We start from the raw sequence: 7,589 nt of genomic DNA on the forward strand, positions 1-7,589 counted from the left end.
TTACTGTCCGTAAAGATGTTTACGCCCGGATCTCCGGCTGCATTACCGTATTATGGACAGACAGTCGGAAATAGATCGCAGACCGTGGACTCATAATGTATACCCCCAGGCCCAGCCTATGCTCTAGCTTTTATCCATCGGAGTAGCATGGACCTTTAGACGGCAATTCCAGAGTTCCCCTCGCAGTGCATAGCACTAGACTTCAAGTGTCATCTCAAATATCCGATCAAAAAGTTATTCCTATCATCGCCTCGATTATACTGCAATGGTGTGACGTGCTCCTCTCTTCTAGCGGTTCTGCCATCGCTTCATAGCCGCAGTGGCAGCTTCACCCTTAATCTGTATTTCTATGGGTCTGATATCTAGAATAGACTTCAGTTCCCTAGTTGGCGTGGTCCTCATCGCCCTGTAAGTGTCTGTCCCTTGTCAAGAGTCTGGATATTCTAGATACAAATTCGCATATCATTGTCCTTTAATCCATTCGGGGGGTTTTTAGCTTTATCATTTTCGGTTTACAGAGTACTTTGTTTGTTAGAGTCAGACCCGACGATCAACCGTTTTATCAAGGCTCTGTTGTGGAATTCGCGGCAATTTTAAGCCGACAACTTCTAAAGGAAGTTTCGGTGTCTACAGTTGAGATGATTTTAATCTGTAAGATGAAAAGCTGGCAACTTCTCGAAATTAAATTTTCCTACTCTCACTCAATGGAGGTCAGTTTAGCGCAAATGCCAGCATTTCTGCCTACGAAATTGAAAGCCTGGAATTATAACAAGTGCCAAGTTCGGCAGGGCCGAATCTTATATACCCTCCACAATTTATCGCATTTGTCGAGTTCTATGCGCGGTATCTCTTTTTAGACAAACATAGAATATTGAATAAGAACTGTTATGCTATTGGAGCTATATCAAGTTATAATCCGATTCGGTTCATAAATGAGTTGAATGCTGAACATGGTAGAAGTCATTGTGTAATATTTCAATTCGATCGGATAAGAATTGCGGCTTGTAGGGGCTCAAAAAGCAAAATCGGGAGATCAGTTTATATGGGAGCTGTATCAAGATATAGATCGATTCAGACCATATTAGACAAGTATTGGGTTGCCCAAAAAGTAATTGCGGATTTTTTAAAAGAAAGTAAATGCATTTTTAATAAAACTTATAATGAATTTAAATCAAATATATACATGTTGAATATATATATATATATATATGTTGAAGGTCATGAGAGAAGCCGTTGTACAAAATTTCTGCCAAAGCGGATGAGAATTGCGCCCTCTTGAGGTTCAAGAAGTCAAGATCCGAGATCGGTTTATGTGGCAGCTATATCAGGTTCTATACCGATTTATGCCATACTTAGCACAGTTATTGGAAGTCATAACAAAACACCTCATGCAAAATTTCATCAAAATCGAATGAAAATTGCCCGTTCTATTGGCTCAAGAAGTCAAGTTCCAAGATCGGTTTATATGACAGCTATATCAAAACATAGACCAAATTAAACCATACTTAGTGTAGTTGTTGGAAGTGCTACCAAAACAGTACGTGGAAAATTTCAATAAAATCGGACGAAAATTTCACCCTTTAGAGGCTCAAGAAGTCAAGACCCAAGATCGGTTTATATGGCAGCTATATCAAAACATAGACCAAATTAAACCATACTTAGTGTAGTTGTTGGAAGTGCTACCAAAACACTACGTGGAAAATTTCAATAAAATCGGACGAGAATTGCGCCCTCTAGAGGCTCAAGAATTCAAGACCCAAGATTGGTTTACATGGCAGCTATATCAAAACATGGACCGATTTGGCTGATATGGCCTTTTAAGGCTGTAGAAGCCATAATGTTGGTCCGATCTGCATCAATTAATATGTAGATCGTTTGGTATTGCAAATGGGCCATATCGGTTTAGATTTGGGCATAGCTCCCATATAAACCGCACTCCCGATTTGACTTCTTGAGCCCCTGAAAGCCGCAATTTTTGTCTGATTTGGCTGAAATTGAGCATGCGGTGTTTTGTTATTACTTCTAACTACTGTGCTAAGTACGGTTCAAATCGATTTATAACCGGATGTAGGTCCCATATAAATCGATCTGCCGATTTGACTTCTTGAGTTGCTGGAAGCCTCAATTTTCATCCGATATGGCTGAAATTTTGCACATACTGTTCTGTTATGACTTCCAGCAACTATGTTAAGTACGGTCAAAATCAGTCTATAACCTGATATAGCTCCCGATTTCCCAACTAAACTTCCTGAGCCCCTGGAAGCAGCAATTTGTGTCCGATTTGACTGAAATTGTGCATGTTGTGTTCTGTTACGACTTCCAACAACTGTACTAAACACGGTCGAAATCAGTCTATAACCTGATAAAGCTCCCATATAAACCGATCTCCCCATTTGACTTTCTGAGCCCTTAAAAGCCGCAATTATTGTCCGATTTAGGTGAAATTTTGTATGTTGTGTTTTGTTATGACTTACAACTACTGTGTCAAATACCGTCTAAATCGGTCTATAACCTGATATAGCTCCCATGTAAACCGATCTCCCGATTTGGCTTCTTGAGCCCCTGGAACCCGAAATTTTCATCCGATTTGGGAGAAATTTTTTACATAGTGACTTTCTACATATGTGCCAAGTACAGTCCGAATCGGTCTAGAATCTGATATAGCTCCCATATAAACCGATTTCCCGATTTGACTTCTCGCGCCCTTACAAGCCGCGAGTTTTATCCGATTTGGCTGAAATTTTGCATAAAGTGTTCTGTTGACCAGATATAGTTCCCATATTTTAGCCGAATCCATGGTGGTGGGTTCCCAAGATTCGGCCTGGCCGAACTTGGCACGCTTTTACTTATTTGAAAATTAAAGTCCAACTAGATTTGAAATTTTTGTGCTTTTAAAAATAGTAAGTACGTAGACTTGGTGGTGTAGGGTATTATATCGTCGGCTTCACCCGATTTTTGCCTTTCCGTAGAGGATTAACCGAATTAAAAGCTCACACTTTTTGTATGCTCAAATGATTTTGAAAAATTTTATTAAGTGTACAGAAAGGGCTACATGTTTTTCATTATTATTTCCATTCAATTATTTTGCCGTCCTATAACCTGGGATTCCATTAACCCTTTAATGCTCTGGTTAGGGCTTTCTTTATCTTACACTGTTGAAGTAGAAAAAAAATTGTTATAATAGTGAAAGCTTAAGCTAATCTGTTTCATATCTCCATTGCTTACCTTTGCCTTACACTCTTCCCCCATGGAGAATGGAGCACTTAGAAGTAGAATACCAATGACAATGTTTGACCACAACATTATATGTTGCGAATGAACGCTTGAACACTACTTTTGCAAGGAACGACAGGCTTATATACCCGATTTCAATCATATTTGTAAGTCGTAAAATTTGAGTATGTTATGGAAAATGTTGTGATGTGAAACAAAAATGGAAATATCAGTGCATCGGTCTATTCTTTTTGAAATTAAAACATATATTACTTTATGGTGTAATTACATTATTTTTAATGACCTTTGGAATTTTCAAACAGAGTTCGTTAATATGTAGTTAACTTAAGTTCAAAGCTTCAAAACACGAAAATAAGAATAGTTAAAAAACAAGTAAAAGCGAGCTAAAGTCAGCCGTCCGAAAGTCCGAAAATTCTACCAGAGAATTAAACATCAAACCGATGGCTTTCGTGCAAGCAAATCCTCCTGCAGCGACAAAGAAGAAATCTAGTAACTGACACAGATAGAATGCTGAGGATATGGAAAGAACATTTTACCCAACTGCTAGTGTCCGACGTTGGCGGCGAAGAGGATACCGCAGAACCAATGAATGATGATGGTATAGAATGTTTACCTCCTAGTCAGAATGAGGTCCAAGTAGCAATGACCCGACTAAAGAACAACAAGCCAGCAGGAGCCGACGGGTTACCCGCTGAACTATTTAAGACCGGAGGCGACACGCTGAATTAAACATCAAATCGATGGCTTTCGTGCAAGCACATCCTCCTGCAGAGACAAAGAAGGAAATCTGGTAACTGACACAGCATGGTGAGAATATGGAAAGAACATTTTACCCAACTGTTAGTGTCCGACGTTGGCGGCGAAAAGGATACCGCAGAATCAATCCCTGATGATGGTATAGAATGTTTACCTCCTAGTCAGACTGAGGTCCTAGTAGCAGTGACCCGACTAAAGAACGACAAGGCAGCAGGAGCCGACGGGTTGACCGCTGAACTATTTAAGACCGGAAGCGACACGCTTATAAGGCACCAGCTTTTCTGCGCAATCTAGCTAGAAGAACGCATACCCGATGATTGGAACCTCAGCATACTATGTCCCATACACAAGAAAGGGCACAAGATGGAATGTGCCAACTACAGAGGAATAAGTCTCCTCCCCATCACATACAAGATACTCTCGAGCGTAGTGTGTGAAAGATTAAAACCTAAATTCAATGAGATAATTGGGCCCTATCAATGCGGCTTTAGACCTGGTAAGTTCACCCTCGACCAGATATTCACACTGCGCCAAATCCTGGAAAAGACACGAGAAGGACTAATCAACATCTACCATCTCTTTGTTGACTACAAAGCCGCCTTCGGCTTTCAGATAAAGAAAATAGAGAAAGTTGAGAACCACAACTCTGAGATAGTCAGTAACTTTATTTACCTCGGCACAGTCGTAACCGAAATGAATTACATCAGTTTTGAGATAAAGCGAAGTATAATACCGGCAAACAGATTCTACTTTGAACCAAGTAAACAGTTTAGAAACAAGGCCACTTCTTGACAGACGAAGACACTGATACTACCCGTGTTGTTCTATGGTTCTGAGGTATGGGTTCTTATAAAAGAAGATGAGGCAGTGTTTGGAGTATTTGAGAGAAAGATTCTTCGTAAAATATATGGACCAGTTTCGCTAATGGAGAATATAGACGACGTATGAACCATGAGCAGTATGACTACGAAGGCATAATTACACACCCCTATGGTCTGGGGTTTTTATACCCACAATCAAAGGATGGGGTTTTTTTACCCACCATCAAAGGATGGGGGTTTTTATACCCAGCATCACAGGATGGGGGTATGCTAATCTAAGGTTTTTATACCCGCCATCATAGGATGGGGGTTTTTATACCCAGCATCATAGGATAAGGGTATGCTAATCTAGTCATTCCGTTTGTAACACTTCGAAATATTCGTCCAAGGCCACATAAAGTATGTATATATTCTTGATCGTCTCGACATTCCGAGTCGATCTACCATTGTCCGCCCGTCTGTCGAAATCACGATAGAGGTCGAACACGTAGAGCTAACCGTATTGCTTCAAATATTCAAACATTAGCCATAAACGGGGCATTATTGAACGTAACCTAGTTTGTTTATTGTAAACAGTTAAGCAGCTTCGCCTACGGTTAAAGGACTTTTGTATTGTTTTAAAACAAAAACTTTTTAATTGCTAAAGTATTTGGATAGGCGCAAACTATTATTCGTTTACCGGACCAATAATTATTCTCTTCTATTACTCTCCTGTGTCTCTCCTATTAGAGTGAAAGAATATGTATTTGAGCGTATAGGCCAATGGTTGACAAAAATGCTCAATAATACGAAAATACTTTTTTTCAGTGTATGGTAAAACAAGTAAAAAGGCGTTAAGTTCGCCATACCCACCACCTCAGGTATATATGTAAACCACCTTATAGCATAATCCGGTGAAAAATTCGTAATTTATGCCTATGAGCTATTTTGAAATATGGTCCGATGTGGACCAAATTCGACACGGCCATTGAGTGGTCTAATAAGTACAAGTCATTGTTCAATTTTGTATTGGCCTTTTTGGTAGCTATATATGCAAATATAGACCGATCTGAACCATATACGACACGGATGTCGAAAAGCCTAACATAAGTCACTTTGTCAAATTTAAGCAAACTTTATTTATAAATGTGCCTTTAGGAGGCCAATACTTTAAATCGAGAGATCGGTTTATATGGTAGCTATATTCAAATCTGGACCGATTTGTGCCAAATTACAGAAGTATATAGAGGGGCTAAACTTAACTCAGTTTCCCAAATATCGGTGACATCAGACAATATATATGTGCCTTTTATGGGCCCAAAACCTTAAATGGAAATATCGGTCTATATGGTAGCTATAATCAAAACGGGACCGATCTGGGCCAAATTGAAGAAGGATGTCGAAGGTCCTAACACAACTCACTGCCCCAAATTTCGGCAACATCGAACAATAAATGCGCCTTTTATGGGCCCAAAACCTTAAAACGAGATATTGGTCTATATGGTAGTCGAACAATAAATGCGCCTTTTATGGGCCCAAATCCTTAAATCGAGATATCGGTCTATATGGTAGCTATATTCAAATCTGGACCGATGTGGGCCAAATTGAAGAAGGGTGTCGAAGGTCCTAACACAACTCACTGTCCCAAATTTCGGCGACATCAGACAATAAATTCGCCTTTTATGGGCCCAAAGCCTTAAATCGAGAGATCGGTCTATATGGCAGCTATATCCAAATCTTGACTGATCTGGGCCAAATTGAAGAAGGACGTCGGAGAGCCTTACACAACTCACTGTCCCAAATTTCAGCAAATGTAGCTTTTATGGGCCTAAGACCCTAAATCGTCGGATCGGTCTCTATAAGGGCTATTTCAAGATATAGTCCAATATAGCCCAACTTCGAACTAAACCTGCTTATGAACAAAAAAAAAAAAAGAATATGTGCAAAGTTTCAGCTCACTATCTCTATTTGTAAAGACTGAAGCGTGATTTCAACAGACAGACGGACGGACATGGCTAAATCGTCTTAGATTTTTACGCTGATCAAGAATATATTGGGTTGCCCAAAAAGTAATTGCGGATTTTTCATATAGTCGGCGTTGATAAATTTTTTCACAGCTTGTGACTCTGTAATTGCATCCTTTCTTCTGTCAGTTATCAGCTGTTACTTTTAGCTTGCTTTAGAAAAAAAGTGTAAAAAAAGTATATTTGATGAAAGTTCATTCTAAGTTTAATTAAAAATGCATTTACTTTCTTTTAAAAAATCCGCAATTACTTTTTGGGCAACCCAATATATACTTTATAGGGTCGGAAATGGATATTTCGACGTGTCGCAAACGGAAGGACAAACTGAATTTACCCCCATCCTTCGATGGTGGGTATAAAAATGACAAAATGCCATTAATGTCTAGTTTCTGCAATTGGACAAAGATTAATTCGTCTAGGATCGTAGGGCCGCATCCGAACATGTTTATACCCTCCACCATAGGATAGGGGTATACTAATTTCGTCATTCTGTTTGTAACTACACGAAATATTCGTCTGAGACCCCATCAAGTATATGTATTCCTGTTTCGTCGCAACATTTTATGCCGATCTAGCCATTTCCTTCCGTCCGTCTGTCTGTCCAAAGCACGCTAACATTCGAAGGAGTAAAGCTAGCCGCTTGAAATTTCGCACAAATACCTCTCATTAGTGTAGGTCAGTTGGAATTGCAAATGGGCCACATCGGTCCATGTTTTGATATAGCTGCCATATAAACCGATCTTGGGTCTAGATGGCGAAATTCTATGATATCCAA

The 7,589-nt window shown here is 39.5% G+C and overlaps 1 long non-coding RNA gene across 1 annotated transcript; it reads right to left on the minus strand.

The window, feature by feature from the left end:
- Window positions 1–2,996: 2,996 nt before the first annotated feature.
- On the minus strand, window positions 2,997–3,415 carry LOC106082611 (uncharacterized). Its single transcript, XR_001220532.2, has 2 exons — window positions 3,226–3,415; window positions 2,997–3,152 (listed from the first exon to the last, which is right to left on the minus strand). It is a non-coding gene; the product is annotated as an uncharacterized LOC106082611 (long non-coding RNA).
- Between the last annotated feature and the right edge of the window lie 4,174 nt (window positions 3,416–7,589).

Source organism: Stomoxys calcitrans, chromosome 2 (genome assembly GCF_963082655.1).
Source record: "Stomoxys calcitrans chromosome 2, idStoCalc2.1, whole genome shotgun sequence".
Taxonomy (NCBI): domain Eukaryota; kingdom Metazoa; phylum Arthropoda; class Insecta; order Diptera; family Muscidae; genus Stomoxys; species Stomoxys calcitrans.